The sequence below is a fragment of the Stenella coeruleoalba genome (assembly GCF_951394435.1).
Source record: "Stenella coeruleoalba genome assembly, chromosome: 11".
Classification (NCBI taxonomy): domain Eukaryota; kingdom Metazoa; phylum Chordata; class Mammalia; order Artiodactyla; family Delphinidae; genus Stenella; species Stenella coeruleoalba.
Genome location: NC_137157.1, coordinates 84,446,972 through 84,463,587, shown reverse-complemented (window position 1 = coordinate 84,463,587; position 16,616 = coordinate 84,446,972). Strand labels below are relative to the sequence as shown.

Genomic DNA, 16,616 nt, shown 5'->3' with positions numbered 1-16,616 from the left:
TGACTGATACTCCAAACTATCAGTGAACACTTAGAAATAACAGAATAAGGGTCAGTGAAAATGGTCAATTTCATGTAGTTTGCCAGAGATTTATGGAGAGCAGAAAGGGACTATCAAAGAATCGTTTCTATAATAAAAAAGAAAAAAGCTAAATATAATCAAAGTTTTATAAGAGAATGATAACTCTCCAAAATATTATAAAATTATTTTATCACAAAGAATTTATCTGTGCCCTCCATAATGTAATATAAAACAATTAATGGAAGCATTTGCATTTGCATGAACATTTTTAATGTACTGGACATTTATTCTAGGTATCACATTTATTTAATGATATATTCCATTATTCAATTATTATTCAGTTTAGAATTTTGCCAATAAAATCATTATCATACATCTAAATTATATGTTTTAATGTTATTAGAGTCTCTATTTCTTTGATTACTTCACAATTGAAAGGTTGTGAAGTAATGCAAGAAAATATGCAAGAAAATAACTTGCATTTCTCTTCTGTGGCATAAACTCAACTCAAACTGAAAATGTGGGGAGGGTGTGAATGAAGGGATCCTTTTCCACTAGGTTCTGGAAAGGGGGTGGTGAGAGGGATGAGAGCCAGGAAAGAGCTGAGGACAAAGGGCACTTGCTATCACTGTGCAGCCCACTGACTGATCTGAAGAAATGGAAGAATAAATGTTCCACCTGCCTTTAGCTGGATGACTAGGCAGGTTGAATGCTTGATATTGCCTCAAAAATATGACTAATCTGGGGAGACCTCTTGATGAGAATTTTTAAAAATGAAATCATTATTAACTAATCATTTACAAATCCCAAAAGCCACTAGAGAGTGTATTTGATAATCATGGGAAAGCATATGGAAATATCTCACTAGATGTGCCACCTGTAACTTGCAAAGTCTACTTTTGCAGGCTGCCACAAGACACATCAGGGTGTCCATGACTCATCTGCAAAGAACACCCATTGCATTTGGTGTGGTCATTATATAGACAGGTCATTATCTCAAAAACGTAATCAACTATCAGATTTGACTTTCACTGAACCTTTCTAATCCATTTTTGGGTACGATCATTTGAGCATGCTACTTGGCAAACTTGCTCTGCTTCTGAAGATCAAGACAGAACGCTAGTTTGTATATAATTGCAACACGGTAGGTCTTAAATTGTAAATAAAAAGGTCTGCTTGAGAATTAAGCTCTATATAAACTCAACAAAATGATTCCTGAGATGCTTGGAATTTACAACTAACCAACCTCAAAAGCATATACTTAAGGAACAGAAGAATGAACTCCAAGGCCTTACTTACAACTCACATGGTGGGACATGGATCATTCAAACACCACAATGAGTAAACTGGACAGACTTATTTTTAAATAGCATTGAATTATGGTTTCCTCTTTACAAAACCAATACATAGTAATTCTATAATTGTAGAGAAATTAAGAAATGAAGATAAGCACAAAGAAGTGTGTTTGGCATATAGTAAATGTTCAGTAAATATATGCTGAATGATAGAAAGAAGGAAAAATAAAATAATAATCACACAATTCCACCAGAGTTGACCTCTATTAACATACTGATTTCCATCTTTCAACACACACACACACACACACATCCCTAAAAGCAGGATTGAAATTTACACACAACTCAGAACTCTCCCTTCTTTTTTCCCTCTACAGTTGCCTTCATCTTGTTCTGGTGTTCCCATTCTTACTAATGGAGAAAACCTTCCATTTGTCAGTTTAAAGTCATTCAGTGTCTTTTGAAGTAAAACAGTCTTTGGACTAAATGTTTCATCCATTTAAAATGCAAAACTCCTTCAGAGTTGGGGCTTCCCTGGTGGCGCAGTGGTTGAGAGTCCCCCTGCCGGTGCAGAGGACACGGGTTTGTGCCCTGGTCCGGGAAGATCCCACATGCCGCAGAGTGGCTGGGCCCGTGAGCCATGGCCGCTGAGTCTGCACGTTTGGAGCCTGTGCTCCGCAACGGGAGAGGCCACAACAGTGAGAGGCCCGCGTACCACAAAAAAAAAAAAAAAACCAAATAGAAAAAAACCAAAAAACAACTCATCCAGAGCTGTTTTTCCTCTTTTCAGGAGGTCTCTCCTCCAACTCTTCCCTCTGGATCCTCATAAAATTGGTGGATCCTTTGGCCATCTCTAATGCACTGTAGTTTATCTTGTCTGGTCCTTGGGGTCTAGCTCTGGTGTCTCTGAGATATGGTCAGTATCTCTGGTTTTTTTGGACACCAAGCTGGCCACTAGTACTCAAGTCTGTGGTCCCCTCTGCTGTCCCGGTAATCCATGGTTGCCCTTCCCCAACCTTGGGCCTCTTCTTCTCTATCGGTACTCTTTTTTTTTTTGGCTGGGTCGCACGGCATGCGGGATCTTAGCTCCCCAACCAGGGATCGAACGCATGCCCCCATGCAGTGGAAGAGTGGAGTCCTAACCACTGGACCGCCAGAGAATTCCCCCTCCATCGGTGCTTTTAATGTTTTTGTATCTTCCTACTGGAAATATGGAAATGTTGTGATTCTCAAAATATCACATGCAGGCTACAGAGAACTGGAGACATCATCTCAAGCCCACCCCTGGGCCCTCTCTTTTAGCCATTTTTTATTTACCTCCCAGCACCGAGATGGACTCCACTCGGGCTCCCAGTCTCCTTGGAGAGACACATAGTCCTTTCAGACACACACCCTGCTCATTCACACTATTAATACCCTAACTCTCTAATTTATATCATCACCTGGAAAAAAGAAGAGGAGGCATGAGGACAGATGGGGAAGAAAGGAAAAAGAGAGAGAAAACAGAAGAATAGGAAACAAAGGGACACCAGGAAGAGGAGGTAAATTAAAAGTACTGTCAAAAACAAATGGAAAGACAAAATCAAAAACTTGTGTGGTACAGAGTTTGAGAAACAAATAGAGAAAAGGAACAAAAATCATTTCACTTCTTTCCCTGTCACCGACTCCATTCTCCATCTGCCACAGTGAACCAAGTTGCAGAGGGAAATAGCAAAGTGAAGAAAGTAACTAAGAAGAGGAGATGAGGTGTGTCTCAGTTGCTCTGTTCAACTCCAAGGACTAATTATACACCCATTTCCTCTCACCTCCAATTCTTTCAAATCATGAACTGCAAACAGCCCCAGACAAACCTCGGTAGGCTGCAAAACAGTTGATTCTGTGGCTAGGTAAAAACAAAGGCTAAGAGTTAATTATATTACAGTTGTTGAAAACAGAACATCTATTTTTATTTCATGTTGTGATTCAAGTGTTAGTGGATTACATCAGCTTTTAAAGTAAACCGTCTTCCCCACTTACACTTCTATTAGATGTGCGGGCAAATAGCGACTCCTTCAATTTCTATCTGTCCTCAGTCACTGCCTGTCTACACTAGAAAGTATTTTGATAACAAATTTTATATGTTATATATACCCAGAAGCCATTCTCCTATCTCTCTAAACATGGTTAATACCAACCTTCTTCTCCCACTGCTCAAAAATGGAAAAGAAAGTTGAAAAAAAAAACAGAATAGCACATATATTGGAATCTTCTTAGTACCATGCTCTATAATCACAGTGTGTTAGGATAACAGACAAAATATATTTATAGGAAGGATGAATTTGGGGAAAAAAGTTCATTGACTTATTATATCTGTTATTGGATTAATTTATTTTTAACGTGAGAGTTTCTATCTTTCAGCATCATCCTGCAGGGGTTTCCTGGAACTAGGTGGGGCAGTTAAGTTCCTCCTTAGAATCTCTGAGAAAAGCCTTCTGCTAGGTCATATGCTAAGTTGGAAAAGCATGGTCCAGACAGATGTTCAGCAGAAGAAGGTGCCTCACAAGAAGGAACTGTAGAAAAAAAAAAAACAACAACTTTTTGCTCTTCTTGAGTAATTTTATTTCAGGAATCGATTTACATGAGAAAATCCTTAATTTTCCAGAAAGAATATCTCTAATACTTAAGGAGGAGAGAAATGATACCGAAGAGTTTATGTTTTTGTCACAGTTGGTAAAAATTATTCAAAATACCAAAGGAATTTTAATTAAAAGTAGAGCACTCTGTGTGAAAGAAAAGTAAGTAATATTATTGCTAGTTAACGAGGAAAAGACCATATACATACTGTCTTTCTGGGTTTTATTTTTCTTTGCAAGCAATTATTACAGCTCATTGATTTATTTATGACTGAGAACTAAAATTAGCTTATTTATATATTAATAGTAAATAAGTCTACATAGTAGTGATGGCTCATTTCATGTGTCAACTTGATTGGGTCACGGGGTGCCCAGGTGTCTGGTTAAATGTTATTTCTGGGTGTGTCCGAGAGGGTGCTTCCAGAGGAGATTAGGATTTGAATCCATCTGAGTAAAGCAGGTAGCTCTCCCCATCATCCAAGCCACTGAGGGCACGAATAGAACAAAAAGTCAGAGGATGGGAGAACTCATTCTCTCTGCCTGATTACTGTAGCTGGACATTGGTCTTCTGCTTTTGGATTGGGACTTAACACCATTGGTTTTGAGGCCTTTGGACGGGGAGTAGAACCTAACTATGTATTCTTGGTTCTCAGTCCTTCAAACTTGGACTGGAAATAAACCACCAGTTTTCTAGTCTCCAAGCTTGCAGACAGCAGAGGATGGGACTTCTCAGCCTCCACAGTTGCATGAATTGATCCTCTGTAATAAGCCTCTTCATCTATCTATCTATCTATCTATCTATCTATCTATCTATCTATCTATCTATCCTATTGGTTCTGTTTCTCTGTAGAATCCTAACTAATACAATAGTCATATACTTTAACATAAATAACATAAGACAAAGACATGCGCACGTACCTAAATTTATATCTAAACGGCTATAGACGATGTTACCCACACTATTGTATCAGCAGGCAGAACTCACGGCTGCTCTGAAAAAGCCAAGTTTAGAGGGACATTAACAAGCTCTTTCTTATTTCTTTAAAGCCTAGAAGAGCAAAACAAATAGTCTGTTCATTCATGTCACTAATTCCAGCATTTATTTAACAAATGTTTGTTGACTTGTGATGGGGAATGAGGATTATAAAATTAATTATGGTCACTGTAGAAAAGGTAAAAGGTATACTTAAGAAAAAGAAATCCCTCATAGACTCATGCAAGTGCTGAATGCACTGGCATATTTCTCCAGTGTTTTGTCCCCTATATATTTTTCACAAGTTGAGATCTTACATATGTCTTGTATTCCATGCTTTTTAAAAAAATGTTAAAGCAAAAGTATTTCCAAAATCATTTAAAGCCACTGAATGGGGACTTCCCTGGTGGAGCAGTGGTTAAGAATCCACCTGCCAGTGCAGGGGACACGGGTTCAATCCCTGGTCCGGGAAGATCCCACATGCCGCGGAGCAACTAAGCCCGTATGCACAGTTACTGAGCCTGCGCTCTAGAGCCCGCGAGCCACAACTACTGAGCCTGAGTGCCACAACTACTGAAGCCCGTGTGCCTAGAACCCGTGCTCCGCAACAGAAGTCACCGCAATGAGAAGCCCGTGCACCGCAACGAAGAGTAGTCCCCGCTTGCCACAACTAGAGAAAGCCTGCACACAGCAATGAAGACCCAACACAGCCAAAAATAAATAAATAAAATAAATAAATTTATTTTTAAAAAGCTACTGAATGCATTTCTTACATTTTGCATGTTTAGGGTGTGGCAATTATATCAACGTCCTCACATAGTATCCATTCCGACCTCTTTCTGTGCCTTCTGCTCAGAAGCTGGGATACTAAAAACTGCATTTCCCAGACTTCTTTACAGCTAGGGTTCCAGCTGTGATGTAGGTTCAGCCAATGAAATGCACCTGTGTGTCTTGAATTCTGAACTGAGTTGAATGAATTGTTTTTGAAATTTTTGTTGTAAAACATTTAATATTAACCTATAGTACAATGTAAACTTTTATGAAAAAAATTTAAAGTACACTAGATTTCTTCAGTAAATGATCACATAACTATCCAGGTGCGGTACAAGTTGGGGCACTGCATCCTTTGTGGATGGATTTCCTGTGGCTGCATCCCTCACAAGTCCTAAAAGAAAAATGGTTGTTAAGTGGAGCTCCTTGTTCGAGCACCAGATAACACTCCTGTGATTTTGCATTCTGGGGGTGATCACTCCTTCCCACACTCATTTTCTGTGACTTTTTCCTTGGCCTTGGCACCATTAGCAATTTTCATAAGGACTGTTCAGTTGAAGATTCTAGGTTCTTTTTAGCTTGTTTAGTTTTTGTTTTTGTTTTTAAGAGACAAATATTCTCCACTGGCCATCTCTTATCCAAACATCATAGTGAAGGCAAGCAAGGAGAAAGAAGTATTTGTTGCAGGAAATTCTGCAGAAGTGGAAGAAAAGACTGGAAGGGCCCCCACTGAGGCTGCAGAAACTCAACTGACTCCAATTGGGTGTCTTTGCTTGATCATTTCCTGTGGAAATGCAGCCAAATCTATAACTTCAGTCTTGAGAGTGCAGAATGAAACTGGAAACAAGTGTTTTTGTTTTAAAGTCAGATTCTGACTCAAGTAGCATGCGTCTGGAGCTAGCAGCTGACGTGTAGTTTCTCATTGTGGCAGATGGCTCCCTGCTCTGCCCTCTACTGATCACAGTAAGTTCTGCAGTGCGGCCTTTGGAGTCGTTCTCTGTTTCTTCAATGTTTCATCAACCTCCCAATGATTTTAAAATCCAGTTAAATCAATCCCTTTATGCTTAAACTACCTAGTATGGATTACATTCTCTACCATAAATCTCCAACAATAGAGTATTTGTAATTGTTCAAGATAATACTTAATTCTTTGATACCCCTCTTTTTTTTCTTGCTTTCTACTTTATGCTATACAGACTTCAAGATTACCATTGTAAGATTGACTTTCAGAGTGTTATTCATAATTCAAAAGGTAGGAACATTTTTAAGGTTCTTGATACATGTCAATTCTTCTGTTTTTCTAGAAGAAAAGATTGCACTAATTTAGTCCCCCATTATTCTCCCATAAGAATGTACAGTCATTGTTATCTTTTCTCTTTATTTTTGCTACTTCGATGGTTAAAAATAGATAACTTGCTATTTTAATGTAATTGTATTTAATTATTAATATTGTTGAATACTTACTCATTTCATGAGCCATCTGCATGTACTTCTTTGTGACTTTTCCACCTTTATATCCAATTATCTCCTGGGCTGTAATATTTTTCATATCTATTTACATACTATCTTTATATATGAAAAACATTTACCATTTTTCTTTTCATAGCTGATGTAATTTTCCCCTAAATTATCGTTGGATTTTCAACTTTATTCATGTTTTGGGCAAGAAGAAATTAAAAATTTTTGGAGTCAAATAATCACCCTCCTGTGGTTTCTGTCAGCACAAAGTATTCCATCCTCGGAACAAATAGGTATTCACATCAATGTTATTTTTTGTGTGGTTTGTTTCTTACGTTTTGTGTTCATTCTTATACTGGGTTGAATAGTGTTCATCCCCAAATCCTTGTCCACCCAGAAACTCAGAATGCAGCCTTATTTGGAAATAGGGTCTTTGTAATGTAATTAGTTACTCTGAAATTAGGTCATAGCAGATTAGGATGGGCCCTAATCCAATGACTGATATCCTTGTAAGAAGAGAAAACAGACATGGCCACACGGAAACACACAGGGAGAATGCCATGTGATGACGAAGGCAGAGATTGTAATGATGAGTCTACCAGCCAAAGATTGCTGGTGCCTCCAGAGGCTAGGAAGAGGCATGGAAGGATCCTCCCCTAGAGACATAAAGAGAGCACGACATTGCCAATACCTGGACTTCACATTGCCAGCCTCCAGAGCCGTGAGACGGTAAACCTCTGTTGGTTTAAGCCCCTCAGTTTATGGTCATTTGTTACTGCAGCCCAAAGAAACTAATACGAGGAGTATACAATTGGTTTGGGTATATGGTCTCAGATAAAATGTTTTATTTTTTTTCTCAAATTGCAGATAACTGGTCCAGCTGAAGCCAGCTCCTAAAGGCATGTGAGAGTCAATTGCACTTCTCAATTCCACACTGGCATCACACTGGTAGCTTGAAATTGGACACAGTAGCTGTTCTTACACCATGAACGTTGGCAAACTCTACAAATCATGTTGCTCCCCCACAGCCCTACAGGTGGTTTTAAAACACTGACCAGCATACCACTGGTCAGTCCCTACATTTTTAACAGCTTTTGGATTTTACTATTAGTACCTTATACTGCAAATTTCCTTGAGTATTTAGCACTCAGCTCTGGTATGTGTGTGTGCGTGCGTGCGTGCGTGCGTGTGTGTGTGTATATATATATATATATACACACACACACGCACGCACGCACGCACGCACACAAACATATTATATAATCACGTAATTCAAGAAAGGTATTTGAGAAATATATTTTCTGAGCCCTTGTATTTTATATGAATAGACAACTTGGCTGGAGAAGGAATTCTGCTGTTCAAATCTCTGTACCTACTGTGACACTACTCCTGAAGTTCAATGATATGGAGAAGTCTTAAACCACACTTATTCTTACTCCTTTGTAAGTGAACCATGTTTCTCTGACTCGGTGCTTGTAGAATTTTTCTCTTTATCCTTGAAATGTAAAAATGTTGTCAGAATATGTCAATGGGGGTCTTTTCCCATTAAGTTGACCTTGGAATGTGACAAGGGCCTTTAATCTGTGGACCAGGTCCTGTTTCAGAAAAGATTTTTTAACATTTTTTTTTGATTGGGTCTAATGATTGCTTATTTTTGTTCTCTCTTGATTCTTCTTCAGAAAACCTGAAACTTACATGGCTTTCCTTTCTTTTTCCTCCATCTTATTTCTTTTTTAAAATTTCTTTTAATTTTTAAATTTTTATATTGAAGTATATATTTATTGAAGTATATATTTTTTATTGAAGTATATATATATATTATTTTCAGATCCCTTTCCATTAAGTTTATTACAGGATATTGAATATAGTTCCCTGTACTATACAGCAGGACCTTGTTGATTATCTATTTTATACATAGTAGTTTGTATCTGCAAATCCCAAACTCCTGATTTTTCCCTTCCTCCCCTCCATTTCCCCTTTGGTAACCATAAGTTTGTTTTCTATGTCTGTGAGTCTGTTTCTGTTTTATAAATAAGTTCATTTGTATCATTTTTTAGATTCCACATATGTGTTATCATATGATATTTATCTTTGACTTACTTCACTTAGTATGATAATCTCTAGGTCCAACCATGTTGCTGCAAATGACATTATTTCACTCTTTTTTATGGCTGAGTAGTATTCCACTATATATATGTACCACATCTTCTTTATCCATTCACCTGTCAATGGACATTTAGGTTGCGTCCATGTCTTGGCTATTGTAAATAGTGCTGCTATAAACATTGGGTTGTCCTCAACCTTATTTCTTGTCATGTACATCTCTGTTTTTCCCCTCTACATTCAAGTTTAAATATTACAGACTTTACTGTCTGCACTCTTTGCTGCATCCAATGTGAAACATATTGCTTTCTTTGCAATTCTGCCTGCTCTCAGCCATCTCTGTTTTCATCTGTACTTTCAGCTCATTCTCTGTTCTCCTAAATACCCCTTGTACCCAGTGAGTCAATTCCTGTTAAGTACATCAAGCTAAGGTTTTGAAAGTTTTTTTCTTATTTCCTCCGGAAAAATTTTTTTTTGTTTTTTTTCTTCTGAGCCTTTAAGTCACTTTTCTCTGTGCTGCAGAATATTTGGGGAGATCTACACCAAATATTTTAAAATTATTTTCCATAAACAGTAAACACACATGCACGTATGCATGCACACAACCACTAACCTGATCCAGAACAATATCTGGCTGCAGAATGGGTGCAGGATGTCCTCTTACCCTCTTACTGGTCATTTAGGTGTTTGTACATTGTCTTTTTTGGATCTATTCCTAGAGAGAACGCTGGAGTGCTGAACCCTGACCTTGTTTCCACTGTCTTGTAAACATTCATCTCTTGTTTCTACTGGACTGAGGGGGGATGTTCCACTCCAACTGGCCAGTTGACTGACTGCTAGGAAGTCATAGGCAAGCTCTAGTTCTTCTTCAGTCAATGACAGAAGTAAAAATTGTACTTCAAGCTGCACTATTCTTAGGGCTCTTCCTCCCTTCTTCATCTTCCCTCTGTAAACATTTTCCTGAAGCTTTTACACATCTCAGCCTGCAAAGTGCTACTGTCTCTACCCATGTCAGCAAATGTATTGTGAAGTATGGTTTCCAAGTGGACGAAAAAGAGAACTGACAGGGAGAAGGAAGGGCATGACAATATCAGTCTAAAAAGAGTTCACATGGCTTTGGAATTTTTCTGTTTCTTGGCTAGTGGATAGAATGGGGTTGAGTCATAGTCTTTTCCCATCTTCTTCCCAGATTTCTGTGCTCCTCTGGTTCAGTAGGATTAGTTTAGGATTATGACTCTCAACTCAACGTTCTCCTCCCTACAGTTAGTGGAAATTCCATAAAGATGTTAGCATTTGATTTCCTCTTATCCTTATTTTTCAGTTACCATGTAGATTTTTTTGGTTCATTTATTTATTTATGGTGATTTAATTTAAAATTTGGAATAAAGTATTTCACCAGAATGGCACATATTAACTTATATGTTATATGTTAATATATGTTAATATGTTAATATGCAGAATGGCACATATTAACTTGCTGAAGATTCACTCTCTGTGTGTCAAACACTCTGGTTATAAAAAGATGAAAGAGACCGTGCCCAGCCTTTGGAGAGCTAAGCCTTGTAAGGGAAAATGAGGAGGACCATCCAGGCAGAGGGCACTCCATGAGTGCAGCAGTGCTGGTGAGCGCAGTCTCTGGGGAGTGATGAATGACGCTGGAGTCTGAGGCAAATGGGAGAGGTGGTGAGGGATGGATGATGAGCTGCAACTTCATTGAGAAAGTGATGGGGATCCAGTCAAGAATTTTCATTTTGGATTTCAGAAGATGTATCTGTACTGTAGGGGAAAACAGATTGAACGAAGGTCTTAGGACACTGTCTGAGCTCTGACAAAGGCTCATCCTTTGAACAAGGGCAATGGCATAAGAAATAATGAGACAGTACAAAGTTAATGAATAATGTGAAAGTAACACTGTCAGGGCTTTACAGGTAGAGGATGAAGCCAGGAGGTGCAAGGAAGACTTAAAGGTTAGTCACCTCAGTGACTGGCTGGATGGGGCTAATAACTGTAATAGGGATACAGGGACAAGAAAGATGTGATGGGAAAGATCATTAATTCACCCTGGGGATATATTAAATGTGAGATACCTATGGGACTTCTCCATGGAGGCAGCCAGTGGACACATAGCTGTCTGAAGCCAAGAAGAGAATCGCGGTCTGGGACGGATCTACGCTAGTGGCGGTTATGGCTGATGGAGGAGGCTGTGGATGTTTTCCCCAAGAGAAGGCAAATCCAGTGAGAAAAAGAAAAAGAGAGAGAGCTAAGAGGTAACACTGGGAAGCACCAACATCAAGGAGGGAGGGTAGATGAAAGAAAAACCAGCAAAGGAAGCTAACAAGAAACAGGAAAAAGAGATGTGTTGGGACCCAAGGGAGCAAAGAATTTCAAGGGTGGGGAGAGGGATAAACTAGGAGTTTGGGATTAACATATACACACTACTATATATAAAATAGATAACCAACAAGGACCTACTGTGTAGCACAAGGAACTATATCCAATATTTTGTAATAACCTATAAGGGAAAAGAATCTGAAAAATATATATATACATATATTTATATATTTATGTATAACTGAGTCACTGTGCTGTACACCTGAAAGTAACACATCGCAGCATTGTAGATCAATTATACTTCAATTTTAAAAAAAAGAAAAAAATTTCAAAGAAGCAGAAAAACAAATAATAACTGAAAGCGCTTGTATAATAACACAAGTGTTTCTAATCAGAAAACTTTTCCATCTAATGAGAACTTGTATTAGGAAGCCTCTGCCTTCTGGGCTTTTTAGCTATATCAGGCACAGGTTATTATCTAGCAAAGATTTGAGAAATGTAGCCTTTTTGTTTCACAGAATTTGTTGCAGTGATGAGCTGAGAGGTAACCCAAGAAGGATACAACTTTCCAAGAGCCTCTGGTCTTAGAAGACAGCAGTAGAGTTTGAATCCTGCCCTCTACGGGGCTTTGTGATACAGAAAAGTGGAGTCTGTTTCCCATTAGCTCTCCGAACGCCATCATTAATCTTGTGGGCAGCAGGGTCAGCTCTAAGAATAACTAGCCACATACATGGTGTGACATAAACAATACTAAAGATTCCTTTCCAATCAATTACTGAAAATACCTCCCCAGCCCCTACCCCTAAGACAGCCAAGGTGTCTGCAATTTCTCTAGTTAGAGAATTATTCTAATTTGCTAAAGCACTTCGATTCCTCCAGGTGGTTCCATAAAAACACTGAGAGGAGTAAAACATTAACTCATTATCAGCCATTAATATGTCAACAGAGAAACCTGTTCATCAAATGACTTGTTACTGTCTTAGGAAAAAAAGAGTTGCTATAGGGCATTGAGAAGACTTGAGTCATAGGGCCCTGCCTCTAGGACAGGGCTCTTGTAAAGAAGGAATACCATGTCACTGGGAATGGGAGATAGGATGCTTAAATAAGGGAAAGGGACAATGTAAAGCAGAGTTTCTCAGACTTTTTTTAACCCAAATTTCTCTTTAATAAATATGAAGATCTCTTATGTCGCTGTCCCTTCAGAACCCAAATTTCTCTTTAATAAATGTTAAGATCTCTTATCTTGTCGCTGTTCCTCCAGATTCTGATGTACTTCCCAAGGTGGCTGTGACCTCCCCTAAGAATCACAAATCTGTAAATCCCAAACAACCAAAAGAAAATGTTGCTGAACATGATTTCCTATAATTTGTGAAAACTATAAGGAAGTTTCTTAAAATTTCCAAATATAAATATTTCAGTATATAATTATATTATAATACTGCAAATGTTTTTCCAAAGACCCATGTCCTGCCGGAGATCCTGACTTAACGTACCGTCTGCGTTACCACCACTACCCCTGTCACTAACACGTGCACTCCAAGACAGGCAAGAGGCAAGCAATTGGTCAAATTAACTAATATTGGCCATTTTTCCTCCCTGAGCTGGAGAGCATCATAGAAAAGAATTGTTATAGGCTGAAGCAAAACTTTAAACCAGAAAAGCCAGCCCATGTGTTAAGAAAATGCCTGAAAAGAGAATAAGGAAACAAGAATTTGGGATGGCCAAATACAGACTAATTCTTCTATTTTATGTTAATATTTACAACAGGCTTTATTGCTTAGATTGGGTTGCTGTGGTTTTACAAATGCCAAATTACTAGAAGAATAAGAATTTCTCATCTGTGTGTTGACTATTTTAAATGTGTTGGAAAAAACTGCCAGTTGGATTGAGCTACTGCTATGGAAAGGGACTGTTGCTAGGGTGATGCCGTAAGACCCATAAAGAGACAGGAAACCCACAGGATGTAGACAGGAAATCCACAGGATGCCAATAGGAAGCAGAAAGGCCCCCTTCCTCTTCCGCCAGCCTCCGTCTAATGCCCCCTATTGGAAAGCCTCACAGGGAACCAGGTGGCAAAGGAAAAATGTGATTTGTCCTGGTTCCAACATCACAAAACACCGTAAAGGAAAGTGTGTTTGTAGCTGAGCGACAACAACCTACTAAATGGCACAAGCGGTAAGAGCGGAAGCATAAAAATTTGTTGGAAGACTATTGCAGTAATTCAGGAGAGAGATGATGATGGCTTGGACCAGGGTAGTGGCCGTGGAGAAGGTGAGAAATGGCTATAATATTTGAGAGAAGGTTCATCAGAATTGGCACTGGATTTAATCAAATATAAGGTATGAAAGAAAAAGATAAGCCAAGGTGGACTCCAAGGTTTTTGAACCGAACAACTGGAAAAACAGAGTTTCCATTTTTTCAGATGGAGAAGATGGCAGAACCCATGAGTTTTAAAGGGGAAAAAAATAGGAGTTCTGTACAGATTATTTTAAGTTTGAAATTCATATTTGATATCCTAATAGATTAGCCAAGCTGAGAGTTGGGTATACGAGCATGGAGATAAAGAATTATGTCCTGGCTGCAGTATAAATTTAGGAGTCGTCAGAGTATATATAGTATTTAAAGCCATGAGACTGGAAGAAATCCTGTAGGGAATAAACAAATAGAGAAAAAGAAAAGTTAGAGGGTAGATTCCTGGAGCACTCCAATGCTCACAGGTTTAGGAGTTGAGATGCCAGGAAAAGCTACTAAGAAGCAGTGGCTTCTGAAACAGCAAGAGAATCAAAAGAGTGTGGATTTGGAAGCTAAGTGGAGAAAATGCATTAAGAGGGAGAAGGATCAAGTGTGTCACATGGTACTAATAGGTCAAGTAAGATAAGAACTGACAATTAACAATGAGGAGTTAAAGAAATAACCCAAGAAAATTTCCCAAAGTGGGAGGACATGTGCTTGCAGATTAAAAAGGTCCACTGAGTTCTAACATGATAAATGAAAATAGGCCAATAATAAGGAACATCATTGTGAAATTTCAAAATACTGGGGGTGCAGGAAGAGAAGGAGGTAAAGATAAGACCAGTTTGGAACGCAGGGGGAAACAGAAATCCAGGTCACATACAAAGATCAGGAATCAGAATGACATCACTTTTCTCAAAAGCAACTTTGGAATCTAGAAAACACTGGAGAAATGTCTTCAAAATGCTAAAAGAAAAGGATTTCCAAACAAGAAGTAAAATCCTACCAAAAATATCAATCAAGTTTGAGGGTAGAATAAAGATAATTTCAGACACACAAGATCTCAAAACTTTTAATTCCCTTGTACCTTTTCTTGGGAAGCCATTGGAGGATGTGCACCAGTAAAATGGAAAAAAAAAAAATCCAAGAAAGAAGATGATACAGGTTATGTGAATTCAGAGATCAATACAGGTGAAAGGGGAAGGGAATCTCTAGGATGATGGTGAGGGAAGATTCCAGGATACCAGTCTTGCGCCTGGTAGGTATTAGAACACGTGAGAAGATTCCGAGACTCATTCTTTAAAAAGCTGAAATTGACTGTTTATACAGCTGAGTGTCATTTCAACAACTGGTTAAAATTTGGGAAGTTGTACTACAAACAGGTACATTTAGAAAAAAAAAAAAAAGAAGAAGGAATAAGACATGAATTAACTCCAGGCAGGAGGGATTGGGATTGTGGAGTGAGAGCAGGGATGTTTCTTTTTTCTCACTTCTATTTTCTCTGGAAAGTGGAAAGCAAGGTTATCACCTCAGAGAATAGGGATGAGCAGGCAATGTTGGAAGTTTGAGAGAGAAGACAGCATATAATCATCTAGAAGTGGGAGAATGAATGGACTTGAAAAATGCCGTGGAACTGTCTACCAGTTCTTAGTGGCATATGAGAGAGCTGGTTTCTTTGGCCTGATAAACTTAGCTAATGAAAGGTGAGAGCAGCCAGAAAGAACAGAAACTACTCCAATATGAGAAAAAAAGACACCAAGCAGAGAGCGTGGCTCACAAGCCTGAGTGGTCATTAAGAACAGCAGAGGTCAACTCCAACGGAGAATTGGCAGGAGTGGTCTAGAGCAGGCGGTGCCCAGTGTTAAGAGTATTCCCAAAACGCACACTGCAGAAGTGGTTTGAAATAGAAGGTGATGATGCCGCCTCATTTGAAGGAAAGCAATTTGAAGAACTGAAAGAAGGTGTCACAGTTAAAATATCACATGGCAATTTGGCTGTGAGAATTGATCGTAAAAAGGTGGAAGATAATAGAAGCAGAGAACCCGGTAAGGGGTAATCACAATTTATCCTGAAAATGAGTAATCAATTACCTTTTACCCAGAAGGGAAATATTATACTAAGGGGTGAGTTTAAAGCTACTACAACAAGCAAGTATTTAGTGATGGGATGCTTCTCTTTTAAACAGCTCCAAAAAAAACAACTGGAAATAGGAGTGATGGTAAATTCAACTTTAATAAAAAGGTTTTCTGTATTAACTTGCAGTGGCCTGGGTCTTTTTCCTGCTGACTCTTCGTGTTTCAGTAGTAATCTGTGGCTTCCTCTGTTTTTCGGTTTGGTTTTGTTTTTGTTTCTCTCTTCCATTTCCTCCTGCTGTCAGAATCTTGGCAATATAGTATTACAAAGTCATAAATCACTTTTTTTGTCTCCTCAGGAGTTTCACCCAATTGTCTCTTCATCAAAAATTCTCCCTTTCCCTTTTAAATGGTAGACTCATTATTGGCCTCTTGGAGTTTTCTCTTCTCTTCTCTCCCAGAGATAACAACTAAATATAAGCTGTGATAGCAACTGTAAACCCCTAGGTGATAGTTCTCCAACTACTCCCCAGGAAAAGAAAAGAGAGTCTAAAGTCCTAGGTTCAAGCCAATTCTGACACAATATCTGATTGAAGCAAATCACTTAACTTGTCACAAAGACTGTCACAGATAAATCAGGATGATGCTAATACCTGCATTACTAGCCTCTCCATATGTCGCTCCCGTGTACATAATGGTTACACAACGCTTAGTGTTTCTTTCTTTTATGTGTCACTCTGCCTCCAAA

The 16,616-nt window shown here is 38.7% G+C and overlaps 1 protein-coding gene across 2 annotated transcripts in view; it reads right to left on the bottom strand.

The window, feature by feature from the left end:
* ST8SIA1 (ST8 alpha-N-acetyl-neuraminide alpha-2,8-sialyltransferase 1) overlaps positions 1 to 16,616 on the bottom strand; it is a 150,666-nt gene that overhangs the window by 22,942 nt on the left and 111,108 nt on the right. The gene's annotated exons all lie outside the window — the stretch shown is intronic.